Source organism: Bos indicus x Bos taurus, chromosome 24 (genome assembly GCF_003369695.1).
Source record: "Bos indicus x Bos taurus breed Angus x Brahman F1 hybrid chromosome 24, Bos_hybrid_MaternalHap_v2.0, whole genome shotgun sequence".
Taxonomy (NCBI): Eukaryota; Metazoa; Chordata; class Mammalia; order Artiodactyla; family Bovidae; genus Bos; species Bos indicus x Bos taurus.
Genome location: NC_040099.1, coordinates 6,744,677 through 6,764,881, shown reverse-complemented (window position 1 = coordinate 6,764,881; position 20,205 = coordinate 6,744,677).

The following is a 20,205-nucleotide window of genomic DNA, read 5'->3' as shown; positions in this document are numbered from 1 at the left end:
TACTGTAGACATGTAGTTGTTTCAAAGAAAAAAAATGTCAAAGTATATAGCAAGAGCTAAGGAAAAAGTCTCTGACTGAATAACATATAACCCAAAGTATTCTCCATGGACATTACCGTAGGGTTAATAGGTTTGTCAACAACTGTATTATGAATAAAAAACTAGTCCCCATTTTAACTTATTAGAAAGATATATTTATATTTTGGCACTTTAGTGAACATGTAATACACTCTAGCCTTATTCATCTTATTTATATTGTTATTAACAGCTCAATGAAGTAGAGCCTTTAACATCTTGCTTTGAAATTCATACATATTTGTATGTTTTATGTTTATGCATTTAGGCAGATATTAATGTTCATTAAACTGAAACTGAGAGATGCCTTGTTTGAAACCCATGAATATGCATAGACTGAATTTATTCTTTGAGTTTTAATATAATATTTGAGAAAACAATCATTTCCTTCTTTTAAATATTTATATTTGAATTATAATGAAATATGGGCTTATTTTGCTTATATTGCTTATACTGAGAAGTGAACTCATAAAAAGCAAAGAGCAAACTCTTGATCCAAGGGTATTGTATTGTGGCACTATGTAGAGATTTTCATAATTTCTCCCAAGGTCTTTCTGCTCTAAAATCAAAGTGGCTCATTGGTCCAGGTTCCGCGATATTGCTCTTGGTCGAGGGTGAGGGTGATATGAACTCAAGGAGGAAGCCTTGCTTTTATTAGATGATTAAAGAATTGATTGCTCTTCCTGGAGAATGTGTTTGTACCTTCTTCCTACAGGGCATGCATTAGAATCCAAAAATAGCTCCCCACTCCTCCCCTCAAGATGGTTTTAATTAATAAAAATGTAGAAAAAAGAAGTTAGGTCATGTTTAATATATAATTCCCATCAGAAGCCAGACACTTAATAGAGGTATATCACTGATATTATTCAGACTCTGTAAATGCTGTGCAGTGGGGTTCATGGCTCACTCTTACAAGAATTCAAATGTACTGAAGATTTTCTTGTCTCTTTCTCCACCTTCGCCTAAATAAACTAGTGTAGGCAATAAAACCCTTGGTGGCATAATTACCTGTAATGGGATGTCATTCATGAAAAGAAATTAAAAGTGAATGAAATCATTTTTTTCTACATGGAGAGCCTTACAGAAATCAGTTTCATTGCCTTAGAGTTGCATACTTAAATTTAACAATCTGTTTTAGTGTTTCCTGGAATTGTAAGCAGGATTTTTCATGCCTGGTGAATTGACATATCTGAAGGAGAAAATGTGATTAATGGAGATAGTAGTCTAACAAAGTGAAAAGAAAATGACTTTTGGGAACTTTATAATTGTGGAGCAAATCAGGTACATCTTGTTGGTTGTATGTTGACAGCCATAATAATGTGATATCATGGTAACAGAAGAAACTTTGTACATAACCTCGGTGCTCACTCTAGTATTACTGGTGAGGAATCTTACGCTCAGATGGTGAGGCAGTTTCCAAGTTAAAATCATGCTGTAGTCTATGCAAAAGGCGAGACATCGTCTCCACTAATTATGATGACTGTGGGGTAGAATTGAGGGTGAACCATTGTATTCATCTTCCTCTCTTTAGAGTTCAGTATTCAGTGTGCCTTGAACCAACTCCTGAGACAGAAGGCAGAATGGCATTGTAGGATCATCCTTACTGGCTCTTATAATATACTTTGACATTTTCATATGACAGGTAAGAGATTAAACATAAAGTCCTTTTTATGATGACACTCTGATAATTTAAATAACAGACCCATCTGAATTATTATCTCAAAGACTCTGGCATTTCAAATCTGTTGTCATTTTAAATTCCCTGAAGAATGGGGAGCGATGGGTGTCTGTTTATTTGTAAATATTACAGTGAAAGGTTGTGCTGTGCTTCATTTAAATTAAAGGTGTAGAACCTCTTTGAAATTTTGCTGGAGTTATAAATTAACTCTGAATGACCTATTAAATAATACCTCATTCATTAACTCAAATTAGATGAATCTTTCTATAACATGCTTTGTCTATTTGTTTATATTTAACTCTCAAGTGTATTCTGTCAGCAAACAAAGGATTTGCAAGAAGACTTTCATCACTTTCCAAGACCACTTTGCAATTAATTCAAGTTGTATCTTTTGGAATGTAAGTCAAAGAAGTGAAGGATGTACATACTCATAAACTAAATGCATGTGCTTTCATGTTGAAGCTGGAAATCCTTCAATATTTTTACAAGTTCCTGTGCACATTCATTGAATCTACCTAGCTTCCAGCAAATGCATTTTCTTGTCACCACTAGGTGTCATTGTATCTGTTTTTAAGGTTTTTTAGTACACCAGTGACTGACATATTTTTGAAGACTTCACCAGTGATTTAACAATAGTTCAGATTAGAAGAGACGTTATAGGGGTGGAAGGAGCTGTGATAGAATGAGGAAAAGCAAATTAGGTCCTGAGGAAAAAAGAACAGTAATATCAGTATATGTAAGGTGACAAAATAAAAGTTTTGGCATTTTACATGTGTTGCTTTAGTAAGATATCAGCGCCCTATTCCATATGATGGCATCATAAGAATAAATCATTATGTAGACAAGTTAATTGTTTTAAAATCTGTGATTAAAAAAATGAAACATTGGGACTTCTCAGTGGTCCAGTGGTTACCACTCTGTGCTTCCACGGCAGGGGTCACAGGTTTGACCCCTGGTTTGGGAACTCAGATCCCACATACCATGTGGTGTGGCCAAAAAAAATTAAATAAGAATACTTTAGAAATAAAATCTCACCATATGAATTTTGATTGGAACCAGCGTCATTGGGCTTGCCCGGCAAGAATACTGGAGTGGGTTGCTCTGCCTTCCTCCAGGGAATCTTCCGACCCAGGAGTTGAACCCACGTCTCCTGCACTGCAGGTGGATTCTTTATCACTGAGCCACCAAGGAAGGCCATTTATATTTTTAGCATTCGTCAAATACTTCCTATTAGAAAATGTGCACATTAGAAACTGCAACAAAATTTACATAAAATTGAGAGAAAGTTACATTCATTTCCTTCAATGGAGCTGTCTATTCCTTTGGAAGAAGAATACTTATAGAAGAAATTTATGGAGTATGTACCAAAGATACAGCAGTATGTGTTAATACAACTATATATATGTAACATAGGTCATGGAAGATTGAAGTGATTGTCACAGAACCCTTGCTTTGGCAAGAGCACAGCTGTGAAGATTCATTCATTCCTGTAATGAACAAAAGGTAAGGAGGCTAAGGAGGTCATGGCTGATCTAATTGTTGTTTGAAGCAGGACAGTGCATGGAAAGTCGCATCCTATTTTCTGCAAGGTCACCATGTTACCATGCTAAAGGGTAGGAAGGCAACAAGTACATTGGGACAGCATCTTTTAGACTCCGGTCCAGGGCCTGCCAGCCTTTCCCTTGTCACTAAGGAGTTGACTTTCTAGACAGAGAAGGATATTTATTCCTAGTTTCTTGGGATTTAGGTTTCTTCACCTGCGAAATGTTGGAAAATAATTTTGATCTTGCTGGGTTATGAGGATAAAAATTGTATCAGTGAGGATTTGGGTGGAATAAAAGGCGATCCATTCATGTTGGAGAATTACAGAAGAGTTTAATTAGAGGACTCTTTAAACAGCTGCAGGCAGAGTGTATGAAAACCAACGGACCTGTATCCTGGTGCTTGTACAGGGGGCCAGCCCATCTGTCCTGCAGAAAGCCTCCTACCAGGGGCCCTGACTTTGGTGGAGGGGTGCATCTAACCTCAGATAATCAGACAAATAGCCAGAGAAATGAAGATACTGATCTTAATCTCCTTCTTTTCTTCCTCTGTGGGGACCACCCATTGATGGAACCCAATTGAAAATATCAAAGAGCTGTATCTGGGATTCTGTCATGCTTTCCTACAAATCCTGCTTTTATCTATGCAATATTTCATTTTCTTGGGCTCCACAGTAAACTGCAGACAGCGACTGTAGCCATGAAATTAAAAGATGATTGCTCTTTGGAAGGAATAGAAAGTGAAAGTCGCTCACTAATGTCTGACTCTTTGTGACCTCATGGACTAGGCCAGAATACTGGACTGGGTGCCTGTGCCATCTCCAGTGGATCTTTGCAACCCAGGGGTTGAACCCAGGTCTCCTGCATTGCAGGCAGATTCTTTACCAGCTGAACCACAAGGGAAGTCCAAGAATACTGGAGTGGGTAGCCTGTCCCTTCTCCAGTGGATCAGTGACCCAGGAATCGAACTAGGGTCTCTTGCATTGCAGGCAGATTCTTTACCAACTGAGCTATGAGAGAAGCAGGAAAGCTATGACAAACCTAGACAGTGTATTGAAAAGCAGAGGCATCACTTTGCCAACAAAGATCCGTATAGCCAAAGCTATGGTTTTTCCAGTAGTTGTGTATGGATCTGAGAGTTGGACCAGAAAGAAGGCTGAGTGCCAAATAATTGATGCTTTTGAATTGGACTCTTGAGAGTCCCTTAGATTGCAGGACCAAACCAGTCAATCCTAAAGGAAATCAGTCCTGAATATTCATTGGAAGGATTGAAGCTGAAACTCCAATACTTTGGCCACCTGATGGGAAGAGCTGACTCATTGGGAAAGACCCTGATGCTGGGAAAGATTGAGGGCAGGAGGAGAAGGGGACCACAGAGGATGAGATGGTTGGATGGCCTCACCGACTCGATGGACATGAGTTTAAGCAAACACCGGGAGATGGTGATGGACAGGAAACCTGATGTGCTGCAGTCCATGGTGTCACAAAGAGTCAGACATGACTAAGCAACTGAACAACAACAAGAAGGATGAAGCAGAACCCAGAGAGGAGGGAGACGACTGTTCAGCTGGCTTTCAACATGGAAGAAGGGGCCACAAGCCCGGGTGATAGGGATCCTCCATTATAAACAAGTCTAGGTGACACTTTAATTTTAACTTAGTGAAACTGATTTCAGACTTATGTCCTTAAGAGTATAACAGAAAGAACTCAAAATTTAGGTCACTAAGTTTGTGGTGGTTTGGTAAAACTGCAATAGAAAAGTAATAAAATTCAAGAGGAGACTAGATTACATAGTTAGAAAATACCAGTGCTTACGTCCATCATAGCATTGAACACTTTGTTTTCATGTCTCTCTCCTTCAACATGTTGTGCACTATTATCTGGATCCAATGCTTCTGTCATCTAGTAGGTTTCAAGACATCCTTGGGGAACAAATGGCTGGGTTTTGCTAACTGAGCGAAGTGGTTGCAGCTATGTGTCCCAAATTTCCTAGAGACATAAAAGCAATAGGTAGGAGATAGGGCTCCTAACTAGCTATATCACAACTTGATGTTTACCAAGGGACTGGTAAAACATATTTGATACAAATACATTTTAATCTGGAATATGAACAGATTTAGTCTTGTTCTCCTATGTTTTTATACCTTTCTCAAAGACAGGTATTTGGAATTTGGGAAAATGGTAAGATATTTTGTAGGTACAGATTTTTGAAATCTGAGAATTAGATTATTATCTGTAATGGTTGTGTCTTGGAATCCTGCATTTGGAAGTAATGTCAGACATCACCTCTGCTATCCAACGCCTGTAATAATCTCTTACCATTGACTTTGGCAGGTAATGTGGTTCAGCCACCAGCATGTTTGAAAACCCAGATACCTGGGTTCTTCTAAAGTTGCCTCAGACAAAGTAATTTAACATCAGATCCTGGTCTTCACACTCCAGCCCTGTAGAATCACAGGGAATGATATAATATCTTTTTTTTTCCATTTATCCAAATAGCTCAGTTGGTATAAAATCTACCTGCAATGCAGGAGACCCTGGTTCAATTCCTGGGTCAGGAAGATCTGCTGGAGAAGGGACAGGCTACTCACTCCAGTATTCTTGGGCTTCCCTTGTGGCTCTGCTGGTAAAGAATCTGCCTGCCATGCGGGAGACGTGGGTTCAGTCCCTGGAATGGGAAGATCCTCTGGAGAAGGGAAAGGCTACGCACTCCAGTATTCTGGCCTGGAGAATCCCATGGGCTGTATTGTCCATGGGGTTGTAAACCATTAGACAGGACTGAGCGACTTTCACTACATCCAGATTTTAGTTAGTGACAAAACAATCCCTAAATAGAGAAGGTTTAAAATGTACTGTGGCATTATGTAACTCTAATGAGACTTTTCCTCTCGGTTACATTTCTTCTGGCTTAATATTTCAGAGTACTTTTAAATAGAGGGAGAAAACTGCTAAGCTTTGCGATTGTAATTGATTGATGATGATAATTACACCAATATGCATCCTGTTATCGTTTGAAATTCTTTTTCTAACTGTTTGATGTTTCTAGCTGCAAAATTTTAAGGCATGATGGTGTCATCCGTGTTGCTGTTTTGAAGTGAAAACTTTCTGTCCTCGAGGTGGTGAGGAACTCAGAAGGTGACATTTCACTAATGACTCCTCTAAAAATTGACAAAGATGGATGCAGTGCCTTTATTGATGGCCCTCGAGAAGCATGGTACTTCCAAAATGACATTAGCGCTGTGGGAAAAAGCTGTGTTTGCTTTTGTTTACAGAAAAGAATGTTACATACCTTAATTACATAATGCATATTTTATCTTAGTTTATAAATTCTCACTTGTCTCCTATTTAAACATAGATGGTTAATTATGCTATTTGCTCAGATCTAATAACTTCAGCATTATGACTTAATATTATGCAACGTTACCTGGGAGAACCTCAGTAAAACTTACACGTCTTTCACTGATGAAATCTTGCCACCTCTTGTGGATGGAGTTCCTATAGAAGGCTTTAACTTTAAATAGTATGCAAAGAAAGACATGCAACTAAAATCTGGACTCAAATACTGTAATGCTTTCAAGTGTCAAGCTAAACAATCCTATGTTTTAAATATATATAAGTGACTATCACTAATATTGTGTTGTTATTCAATTGCTAAGTTATGTCTGACTCTTTGCAACCCCATGGACTATAGCCTGCCAGGCTTCCCTTTCCTTCACTATCTCCTGGAGTTTGCTCAGATTCATATCCATTCACTCATTTGCTCAGATTCATGAGTCAGTGGTGATATCTAACCATCTCATCCTCTGCTTCTGCCTTCTCCTTTTGCCTTCAATTTTTCCCAGCATCAGGGTCCTTTCCAATGAGTTGTCTCTTTGCATCAGGTGGCCAAACTATTGAAACTTTAGCTTCAGCATCAGTCCCTCCAATGAATATTTAGGATTGATTTCTTTCAGGATTGACTGGTTTTCTCTCCTTGCAGTCCAAGGGACTCTCAAGAGTCTTCTCCAACACCTCAATCCGAAAGCATCGCTAATGTGTTGACAATGTGAAATAGGTGTGTCCTGGGAAACAGTTACAGTCTAGGGCTTTCTGTTTCCCAGAGAGGGGAGTTAACATCTGTCCCCTGTGAGGCAGAGCCTGATCGGTCCCCATATTTGTCACCCTTTGCCAGCGTTTCTCCTGAAAACAAGAATGGCTTTAGGGCTCTCCAGTCTCCTCAGAGCTTCTTTCTGGGTAAGTTTCCTGGGAAAGAGGCAAAATCAATTTCTTTCTGTCTTCCCCCAGATAAGATGATAAGAAACCAGGGCTGATTTCAAAGGTCCATCCCAACTATGAGTTCCAGCAAGGTTCTGAGCTCACAGTTTTAAACCCTTGAGGTACTTAATGATCGAAATATGACCTCTGGGAAAGCAAGGATAATCAGTGATGGAGTCACAGGGCTGTCTTCCCAAAGACTGAGTTAAGCATCCTAGTAGTTCATAGGATATTAGGAGATTTCATCACAAGAAGCTAGTTATTTTAAGACAATGTTTCTGATCTTTGTATTTCCCAAATCAAAATCATTATGGATTATGCTCTGTATCCATAGGTATGTGTGTCAAATTATATTGATTTGCTTTTTCCTGAACTAAAAGATTCTGTGGGAACATACCCCTGATTATTTTCTGTTGGACGACCTGTTTTATTTTAAACCTTTAGTCTTTGAGCTTAATATCTATTTACATGCAATAATAAAATTCTTTTAAAATCAATAATAGAAAAATTCCATGTAGATCTAAAATTATTTCTCTGTATCAAATGGCAAAAAAATTATGTAAAAGATACAATTGGTTAAAAAATAACATTTGATATATAGCTTTTCATCCTGACTCACTGAATCACTTTGGAAAGTTTCTCTGTTCTGCTTGTTGAACTCAAGTATCTGTTGTATTGGCGTTGCTCTGTTGCGGGCAGAAATCAATTCTCATATGGTTGCTACTTGACTTTCTGTCTAGAAAATTGTTTCAGATATTAGGTTTTGATACCATTTGACTAGGAAACCTCTAGACTGGATAATGCAAGCTGTATTAAATAGGATATGAGTCCTGATGGCTGGTAGATGGACAATTTGGTATTCTGCTGCATGATAGAATTAAGTCTAATGACTCCATCATTACTTCAGAACAAATTCTTTTCAAGTGAAATCATGGAAAAGGAGACATTTTGTTCTTGCATGAATTAGACATGGCTTTCAAGGCTGTTTCAGTCTATGTCCTGCTTCATTTTTTCTTAAGGAAACTGAAGCTATTTACCTGAACAGACAAATGACTGTAAATTGATGGTTAAACACCTGCATTCTTAACCTTGTTCTTGAAGAAATTAAAACTTTAGACAGCTCTATGTCAGAGGTAAAGCTTACCTTTTCTGCATGTGGTGGTTAGACTAGCTGTATACACGTTACCATCCCTAAACCTTTTTTCTTCTTTTTATTTTTTTTACTCTAAAAGAAACTGAAACAAAGGCTAGACAGTTAATCACTACCACTGCTGACAAGCTTTTACATTTCAGTCTTATCACATGAGATATAGAGGAAAACCAAACCCAAATAGCAGTCCTCTCTGTGGAGTATCGGTGCATTAAACTCATCTGGATGAAATGCATTGGTTGAATCAATAAGACATCTTCCCACATTTCCCTGCTGGTCACAAAGCCTCCAATTTCCACTTGAGCTATTAATTGATGCAAATTATAGGAGATTGCACTGTAGTATAAGGAAGTCACCTCATTACTTCTGGTCTTCCTGTTTGACTCTGCACTGCTCCTGGTGATTTCTGTTTTTCTGAGAATGAATTTAGGATTATATTCAGATTTTCCTTGTGTCTCCCTATCAAAATAGTATCTACCACTTCCATGATTTAGAGTATTTGCTATGTTGAGTCTCTGGTATATCAGAAAGTTTTTTTGTTTTTTAGTTTTTTGGTAGAAATTATTTTCAAGACATTCATAAGTTAAGGAAATGTTTACCTGCCCGAATATGCACTATTTCTATCCCATGGTTTTGCCCATGTATCTGGTGGAATAAGTCCCTATGGCCAAGCTTTGAACTGTAATGAACTTTATTCTACAGCAACTGTAAGCTGCTTCTTGACTCACATCCTGGGACTCTTAGCAGACCTGACTTTTGGGATGAGCCTTTCCCTTGGAAAATGTATAAAACATCAGTGCTCAGTCTGGGAAATGGGAGACTGAGGACTTTGGTGAAAGAGTCACATGCAGACAATGTATTCTCATGTTCTTGGCTGTTCATGGATGTTTCTACTTATCTGTGGGGTTGTAAGAAACTGAGGGCTGTGCTCATCTTTGCCTTCACCTGCGCCTGACCGACTACTGTACTAACAGTAGATATGATATTAAGATGTTCTTAAAATAGTCCTATGTGTGGCATTTCTCCCATCTTCAACACTTAGAAGTTATATGATGATATTATACTTTACTGACCATTTTGAAACATGACTTTTGAAACATAAGTTGGAAAACTAAGCTTTCATGCTGTATTTTACATGTTCTAAGTTGCTTGGTGAATTTAGAAGGCACTTCACACCACACACCTACCTTGGATAGTGTTTATTAAGAGTAGCATGGAAACATATACATTGCCATATGTGAAATAGATAGCCAGTGGAAATTTGCTGTATGACACAGGGAGCTCAAACCTGGTGCTCTGTGATAGCCTAGAGGGGTGGGGAGGGGTAGGAAAAGGAGGGGGTTCAAGGCGGAAGGGACACTTGTATACCAATGGCTGACTCATCTTGATGTATGGCAGAAGCCAACACAATGTTGTAAAGCAATTATCCTCCAATTAAAAATAAATACATTAAAAAAAAGAAAGTAGGTAGTACTGAAAGTGGATCCTAGGTCATACAAGAAAGGTTTATATGGTTTTACTGCTGTCTGACTATGCCAAAGCCTTTGACTGTGTGGATCACAATAAACTATGGAAAATTCTGAAAGAGATGGCAATACCAGACCACCTGATCTGCCTCTTGAGAAATTTGTATGCAGGTCTGGAAGCAACAGTTAGAACTGGACATGGAACAACAGACTGGTTCCAAATAGGAAAAGGAGTTCGTCAAGCCTGTATATTGTCACCCTGTTTATTTAACTTATATGAAGAGTACATCATGAGAAATGCAGGACTGGAAGAAACACAAGCTGGAATCAAGATTGCTGGGAAAAATATCAATAACCTCAGATATGCAGATGACACCACCCTTATGGCAGAAAGTGAAGAGGAACTCAAAAGCCTCTTGATGAAAGTGAAAGTGGAGAGTGAAAAAGTTGGCTTAAAGCTCAACATTCAGAAAACGAAGATCATGGCATCCGGTCCCACCACTTCATGGGAAATTGATGGGGAAACAGTGGAAACAGTGTCAGACTTTATTTTTCTGGGCTCCAAAATCACTACAGATGGTGATTGCAGCCATGAAATTAAAAGATGCTTACTCCTTGGAAGGAAAGTTATGACCAACCTAGATAGCATATTCAAAAGCAGAGACATTACTTTGCCAACAAAGGTTCATCTAGTCAAGGCTATGGTTTTTCCAGTGGTCATGTATGGATGTGAGAGTTGGACTGTGAAGAAGGCTGAGCACCAAAGAATTGATGCTTTTGAACTGTGGTGTTGGAGAAGACTCTTGAGAGTCCCTTGGACTGCAAGGAGATCCAACTGGTCCATTCTGAAGGAGATCAGCCCTGGGATTTCTTTGGAAGGACTGATGCTAAAGCTGAAACTCCAGTACTTTGGCCACCTCGTGCAAAGAGTTGACTCATTGGAAAAGGCTGTGATGCTGGGAGGGATTGGGGGCAGGAGGAGAAGGGGACAACAGAGGATGAGATGGCTGGATGGCATCACTGACTCGATGGACGTGAGTCTGAGTGAACTCCGGGAGTTGGTGATGGACAGGGAGGCCTGGTGTGCTACAATTCATGGGGTCGCAAAGAGTTGGACACGACTGAGCAACTCATCTGATCCGATCTGATTTGATATGTTATATGTGAGCTTGAAAGAATTATTTACAGTGCTTTCCTTGTCCTGCCTGAATCTGGATTTCTAGACTTTTCTGGGACTAGAGTAAAAGACTGACCTGTAAGGTTGATGACAGTGATGACCTCTGAAATTTCACCTTTGCTCTCTGGGTACTTGACGTCCGCATGGCTTTGGGGCAGTATGGCCATCATTTTACATTTATTGCTTGTATCCCCTTGTCATTTTGATTTTATGATGACATGTCCACAATCTAGAGTTGCCACACCTCATTGACTTCACTTGGCTGCCCTAGGCTTTCTACTTGAGCACACACTGAGATTTCTTAACACTGTAGATCATCTCTTACCCCAAATAAACCATTGTCAATATGTTTGTATATGGCAGGGACAGAGTTACTTAACCAAATGCTCTTTTTTCTTGTATTGCCATATTTCATACAGATTTGATGGGCATGTTTTGTGTATTGTATTGATAAACACACACAATAGAACACGTAGTCTTTAATTATATCTTATTTTAGTTCATTTGATATTTTCATCTCCCCTGAAACTTACAGAGTAGATGATGGTAACTGTAAATTTCTCTAATATGGGGGGGGGGCAGGCAGGATTTTGCTGAAGGTCATCAAAGTGAGGTAGAATTATGTTGTGATGATATGGTGTCAAGATTATATAGCACAGTACTTTATATCTATAATATATCTATGCATATACTGAACATTCTGAGTGAAGAGGTAAACTATGAGGAGAGATTCAGATTAGTGCTGAAAAATTATACTTTATTAAGAAGTTTTTATAATTTGGAAAACTTTGCATTATGTTGTTCATGAATTGTGGTAGTCTGTTTTGCCAAGGGCTTCTCTTTCTTGACTCATTGCATTTTTTTCAAATCCAGGGATGTATGTTTCTCTGTTCTTGATCTTGTACTACCTCTCTTCCTTATGAATGTCATCCATTATTGTGACTTACGACTATGATACTCTAATCTTTGCCCCAGTCCCATTTAGAAAAAAGTAAAAATTATTTGGCTACACCAGATCTTTGTGGCTGCATGTGGGATCTGGTTCCCTGACCAAGGATCGAACCCAGGCGCCCTGCAATCTCCAGTCCTATTTTTGCCCTTGAAATCTAGAGCCAGATATTCAGCTTCTCTGTGTCTGTCTTTGTCTCCACGCCTCACAGGAATCTAGACCTAGGATATCCCAATTCAATATACTATTTGATTGTTCCTCAGCTTCCAGTATGTTTTTCTTCCTCATTCTCCAGAGTTACTTCTCTCTGACCTTCCTCTGGTCTGTGGAAAGTTCTAAAACTGAGGAACCCATGAGGCATCCTAGAGTTCTTATCTGGCACACAAAACTGAACAGCACATCCCGCGAACTTTATAGATTTTTCTCGATTGCCCCCCATGCAGCATACCCATTTGCCTTAAATCAGTGTTTTCTTATCTTAACCCAGATGTTTCCAGAGTGTTTTGATTCTCTTCCCTTTCATAGTCTTACTTTTCCAAAACTATAATCAACGTTATTGGTTGTGTGGCTTTCGAAAGTAAAACTGATCTTAAATTCTGTATCCCATTGAACTTTCAAAGGATTTTCCTTAGGAGCCCATGTTTCCTAGTGTGAGTTGCAAGGCCCTCCATGACCTGTTCCCTGTCTTTTGCTATAAATTTATTTTATTTCTCTTTCTACCTCTTGCACTGCAAGTTCCAGCAATACTGAAAGACCTGTGGTTCCTTGAACACCATACACATCATTTATTGATGCTCTTCTTTCTGTTAGAATCCCTTTCTCGCTTCCCTCTTGCCCCTCTGCCTGGTAAATTCTATCAGCTGAAAGTCTTTCTCCAGAGCTTTCACTGTGTGCTCTGATGATTAATCATCTCCTGTTCATGTTGCGTGTGTACTTCTATCATTGAACTTCTCACCTCGTATGTACTCATTTGCTTTGCTTTTATGGTGTTATAATTATCTGTTCACTTAGCGGATTGTGAAGTCCTGAATGTAATGATGTACGGAGCACCGAGCATAATTTAGAGTCTCGGCAAATGTGCTGAGTGTTTGAGCTCATGGCCTCTGGTGTTTTGGATGTGATATGTAAAAGGTAAGCTAATGGGATTTTGATAGTTGGAAACTTTGTGAAATTCAAGTTTCACAAATGTGTGTGTGTGTGTATGTTAGTTGTTCAGTCGTGTCTGATTCCTTGTGACCCCATGTACTCTAGCCTGTCAGGCTCCTCCATCCATGGAATTCTCCAGGCAAGAATACTGGAATGGCTTGCTATTTTCTTCTCCAGGGGATCTTCCCGACTCAGGGGTTGAACCTGGGGCTCCTGCATTGCAGGCAGATTCTTTGCCTTCCCAGCCACCAGGAACATAGGTACTCAAAAATGTACCGAGCTACTAACAGAAGAAACTCCATAATCTTTTCTCTGGTTGCACCATTTTACAATCCACCAACAGTACATAAAGTTTCAAGTTGTTCTGCATTCTTTTTTATTTTCAATAGTAGTAGTTTTAATGGGTTTGTCACTGTGGTTTAAATTTTCATTTAATTTCTCTAGCAGTATTGAGCATCTTCTCATATCTGTATTGATTATTGGTAAAGCACCTATGGAGAAATATCTGGTTAGGCCACTTGCCCATTTTAAAATCAGATTATTTCATTTTTATGTTCTTCAGTTGTGGAGGTTGCTTACATATTCAGGATTTTAACTCCACATCAGAAACATCATTTACAAAATCTTCTCCTGTTCCATAGATCACCTTTTCAATTAAAGATAATTTGGATACTATTAAAAATGACTCTTAAGTTTCCCAAAAATGGAAGCACCATGGGTATTTTAGCATACTGGGCTTTGTCTAGGAACTGTGACTCTTCAGATGAGTTTGGGGTTGTTTTGTAGCCCTGCATTTCATCAGGTGCTATGACTATAGTTGAGCTCCTTTCACCTTAGCTGATGCATTCTAAAGTCCAGATCACTGCAGTGAGTGCTTAAAGTTCATGACAGTACAAGTTAGGTTTTGCTACTGAAAATAATATGCATAGAACTAAGAGAGGAAGAAGGGAATGTAACATAGGAATGTGACATGCTGGCATCTGTGCATTCATGAGTTGTGCAGAAGCTGAGCCTCTAGGATGGGGAGAGTAGAGAAAAGAGATTCCAGTTCCTCAAACGGAACGGTTGTCAAGTCCTATCAAAATCATCTGTCTTTGAAACTGTTTTCACTCTGATTTCTAAAAAGTCATCTTGTTTCATTAGCCTGCCTAACTTCCCTCTTGGATGACATCACCAGCTCAATGGACATGAGTTTGAGCAAGCTCCGGGACTTGGTGATGGACAGGGAAGCTTGGCGTGCTGTGGTCCATGGGGTTGCAAGGAGTGGACATGACTGAGCAACTGAACTGAACTGAACTTCCCTCTTTCCTCCTGCCTTTGTTGACTTCTTCTTCCTGTATCTTGTGTCTTCATTGCAAATGAGCTCCTCCCTAGTTTCCTTTCTCTTGGCATTGATTTCCTCCTGACTCTGTTGAACCAGCCTTTCCATCCAGCATCCTGTCTGACTCTCAGTCCACCTTCTGATTTCACTCACTTTAAGGGAATGAGTTACCAGATTTAGAATTTATCTCCCTCACCCCCCCGCATGCATTGTTTACGTTGGTCTGGTTTGGGGTAGAGAAATAGTACCTGGGAGTGCGAGCCCCTCTGTTCCACCATCTTCTCACTTTATAAGGATTCCCACCTGCGGCCATCAGGGCTCAGCCTGGAAGACACAAACCACTGTACATGCTCCAAGGCTTTCATGGAGGAATAGGGGCTTACACAAATGTAGCAAGAATTGGAGGGGCAAAGGTCAGGGAAGCTGTCATTAAGGTTCAGGACGGTCCTTAGAGAAACCGCAGTCAGAAGCTCCCCAGCAGGTGGTTCTCACATGCCTCCTGAGAAATGGTGACGGTTCCAAAGAATCTCTGGGAAGCTTCGGCCAACTCTCTCAGTCTACAACAGGACATCACATTTCTCAGGAACTCACCTGATGTCTCATGTCTGTCTGCACGTCTGGCTGCAACTCCTGCTAGAGAAAATAGCCCCATGCCCAAGCATTCCAAGACTCATACTATGCTTCTCATGGGCAAACTCAAGTCCAGTCCCATGTAGATAAATGAATTCAGAAGACGGGTTTGCAGTTCCTGGTGGTGAACAAAAGACCTTAGGTGATTCTGGAGCTATGGTGCATTATCTCAAACGGAGTGAAGAAAAATGCTGAAATATGTCAAAAGTGCTGACCGTGTATTTAAGCAACTTTAAGTTTTTGCATCAACTTCATCTTAAAATATTCTCCTCTGATCCTTCTTTAGAATGTAGTGGTGTTTTTCCTGTGCTTACTAGTGATTTGGTTTACATGATGTGTATTCTGGCTTCCTAACAAGACCCCAGGCTCCTTTATACTGGGGACGATGTTTTGCTTCTCTCTGTATCACCCTCTCCCGGCAGAGAACTTGCCCCTGGTAGGTTCTCAGCACCTGTTTTCTGCTTGATTGATAGCCCTGTATTTCTCTAGTGTTTAGACTTCCCCAGTGAGTGTGTGTGTGTTAGGACCCACCGAAGTGTCAGGCTGAGAAAAATGGACATCATAAAACAGTCCAAAATAGCAATGTAGCTGAATTGACAGTGAATGCCTTGAAAAATGTGCCATAAATTTATACTCGGAGAACATACATCAAGTGTGTTCTGTTCCTTTGTGAAATGTTAAAAGTAAGAGCTGGTCTTCTTAAAATGCTCTTGCATTCCTGCATTTCCAAGAAAACACAAACAGCGGAACCTGGAAAATGTGCTGAACCAAAGACAATGAGATTGGATTTGAAAAGGTCCACCTCTTACTTGAAGACCAGTAAAAGCAAATTGGACAACAGTCACCCAAGGAAAAATAAGTCATGGGAGTTTAGAGCTCCAGATACTTGGTGAAATAGAAGGGTCAAGTCTAGGTTGCTGTAACAGAGAAAAGCACTTGATGGCTTAAGTGAGGTTACTGACTAGAAGCGGGTGGCCTGGCGAAGGGACAGGTAGAGGTGTTTCTGCCACTTGAAGTCACTCAAGGACCCAGAGTCGCCTCACCTTTCTGTTCTACCACCCCGGTGTGAAAGGCTGGGATTGGTTTTCTGCCTTGTGTGCATTCTGATCTAAAGGAACTGGAAAGTGGGGTGATACCTTCCCTATTAGGCTGATGATACAGAAGCTGCAGACTTCAAGTTCAGTGATATTCTGTGGGTGGGTACTTAGTTTTGTTTTTTTTTTAATTGATGCACTTGTATATAAAAAAGCATATAGATGACATGAGTTTTTAGGAAATATTACCTTTTCAAGGAATTATCAAAAAAATATACTAAGCATTTTAGAATTTGGTATCAGCTGATAGCTCAGCTGGTAAAGAATCTGCCTGCAATGCAGGAAACCCAGGTTCGATCCCTGGGTCGGGGAAGATCCCCTGGAGAAGGAAAGGGGAACCCACTCCAGTATTCTTGCCTGGAGAAGTCTGTGGACGGACCACGTGGTCACAAAGAGTTGGACACGACTACGTGACTAACACCCACTTGGTGTCTATAAGTTGCTAGATTGCACTGGTAGTATGTTGTGGTCTGAATTTCTAATGTGTTTTCTTTTTTTAACCTGTGGAGGGAAGGCTGCAAAAATATCTTTCACCATATGCTGCCACTTATTGTTTTCTGAAAATGATTTCTTATGGTAATTTCATTGCCTATTTTTTGTGTCCCTTTCATCTTTAAAATATCTTTGGTTTTCATTACCAAAGTTGTAAAGTTGTAAAGTTAAAACATTTTTATTGGCATAAAATGTACACAGATAATAGATTCTCTATCTGACTTAGTTTTGTGGTGATTAATTATATTGTATATATGCAAAGAGGAATAACAAATACTTAATAGTTTAGTTGATATACATATAAACATGCCCTTAACCCTGGTGTCTGAAATATTTAAAATAACTGGATTTTTCCTATTAATGAAATCTAAATTTGTAACTAGAAATTATATTGTAAACTATATAAGTTGAATTTCCTTAGTGTCTTAAGAAGTATTTTAAGTAAATCTTCCTACAACATCAAAATACCATTAAAATCTTTGAGTATTTAAAGAGGTACTTGAAAGAGTAGAAAATGCTGAGTGGAGTTTGGAATGGTTGGCAGTAGGGCTGGGAGAAGTTTGGGATTAATGCCGCAGGACAAATGAATTAAGCAACTAACATGGGAAGAGAGGAAAGGCTTGGTCTTCCAGTATATAATGATAATGGTTCTTAGGGTCTTACTGATATTATTTGTTGCTTCAGGATAAACTTGTCTAATAGAAAAAGTTGAAGGATACCTTTTGACTCAAAACAGAAATAAGTTTATCATCACTTGCTTCAGTGCCTTATGGGGCAGGAGAAGGATGCGTGGCCAGGAGCTCTCTAGAGAGGATAATGGTTGAGATAAACATGAGGTCACCCGGGTGTCGCTTCTGACCACCAGATAGTAGGGTATCCAGGCATAGCGGGGCTTCTTCAGAGAGTTCTTTCCTGTTGCCTTAGGTGAGGCTGTGTGATCAAGAAGCAAGTTGAAGCAGGTTGTGAATAATAGGAAGTAAATGTGGGTGAAGATGTGCTGCCTTGGGCGAAGGTCTCATCTTACTGTTTTTAACAAAGGCAGGTGGAAGAAAGACATGCTGGCATCTCATTACCCTGCGGCTTTGGTCACAGGTGCCTGTTTTCAAATGTAGAAGGCAGTAGCAACTGACTCCATCAGTCTTTATCAGTCTATATGGGGCTAAGCCAAATTTCATTATTTGTATCTATTTTATTTTTAAAACAAGGCTTTCCCTAATATAATTTTTTAAAATGCTTAATTGGAGGATAATTGCTTTACAATGTTGTGTTGGTTTCTGCCATCAGATCAGATCAGATCAGTCATTCAGTTGTGTCCGACTCTTTGCGACAGCGTGAATCAGTCATAAACATACATACGCCTCCCTCCACTCTCCCACCCTCCCCAGTATTTTTAAAGTGTCTTTTTCTTTTTGTACTTCCATTATTTAATATCCTATGAAAAAGAGCACAGCAAAATACTTCAGTTCAGTCACTCAGTCGTGTCTGACTCTTTGCGACCCCATGGACTGCAGCACACCAGGCCTCCCTGTCCATCATCAGCCCCCAGAGTTTACCCAAACTCACGTCCATCGAGTTGGTGACACCATCCAGCCATCTCATCCTCTGTCGTCCCCTTCTCCTCCTGCCTCCAATCCCTCCCAGCATCAGGGTCTTTTCCAATGAGTCAACTCTTTGCATGAGGTGGCCAAAGTACTGGAGTTTCAGCTTCAGCATCAGTCCTTCCAATGAACACCCAGGACTGGTGTCCTTTAGGATGGACTGGTTGGATCTCCTTGCAGTCCAAGGGACTCTCACGAGTGTTCTCCAACATGCAAAATACTTAAAGAAGGCCTAATTCCTAAGGATTTTGTGGTATAAATTTTCTTTTAAGTAGTTCCTGAGTGAAAGCTTGCACAGGTATGACCGAAAAAATAGAGTGACAACCTGGAAGTACAGAGTTATTTTATTTGGTGGGAATGTTAAAAATGCTGAGTCCAGGAGAGAGGTTCTCAGTAGTTCTGAGAAAACTGCTCCAAGGAGGCCGGAGTGGGTGTCGGGCTGTATCCAAGTTTGCAACAACAGGAGCAGGCAGTCTGAACATCAAAGATCAGTTATCAAGATAAGGAAATTAACATTCTGTGTATGGGAAGATGCAAGCCTCTGGGCTCACTGAATTCATTCCTTTCAAAGCACCTCAGCTATCTGGGGCCAAACCTTTTTCCTTGTTTGCCTTAAGGAGTGGTAAATGGCTGCTGCTTGCATTCCCTCCAGCTCCTCAGCAATGACCCCAGGGGGTGGTAGCATCCTCTGGATCGCAGTTTGGGGAGCCCTCATTCACATATGGAGGCCAGAAATCGCTGATGGCTGAGGCATTTCTTGTTTATTGATAGGGCAGGAGATGTTTTCATTTCACATGGGTATTTGTGTTCCTCTCCTAAAAATGCAACGTTATTTTTAAAGGATTATCTTGGGAAGCATATTTTGACATTTGTTTGGTAAGTGAAGAGAAAAAGTGGTTATGAAGCTTTTTTTTTTCCCTAATAAAACTTTGATAAAATGTATTTACATTTATCACAAACATTAAAGAATTTGTTTTATGTCACTTTCAGTCATCCAATCTATAACATATACTGAGTACCACCCATGTACAGAGTAACATATGAGACAGTGAGTGGAAAAAGTACACGGAAACATTATATGGAAGAGTGGTTTCCAGTCCACCTGCTTGTGGGCCCAATCCATCTCATTGCCTGTTTTTATCAATAAAATTTTATTGCAAAACATGCAAGCTCATCCATATATGTGTCCTCTGTGTCACTTTAACACAACAATGACAGAATTGAGTAATCGTGACAAAGACCATATCTCCCATAAAAATGAAAATATTTATCTGTTTGTTACAGAAAAAGTTCACTGACTTCTAACAGAGAACATACTTCACAAACTGTAAATGCCTTGTGGACATCTCATGTGTGTGAGATCAGCTCAGGGAAGAATATTTTACATATATATATATTTTTTCTTAATTTAGTTTTTATTGGAATATAGTTGCTTTACAATGTGTTAGTTTCTATTGCACAGCAAAATGAGTCAGCCAGGTGGCTCAGATGGTAAAGAATCTGCCTGCAGTGCATGGGACTAAAGATCCCCTGGACAAGGGAATGGCAAACCTGCTCCAGTGTTCTTGCCTGGAGGATCCCATGGACAGAGGAGCCTGGCAAGCTGCAGTCCATGGGGTTGCAGAGAGCTGGAC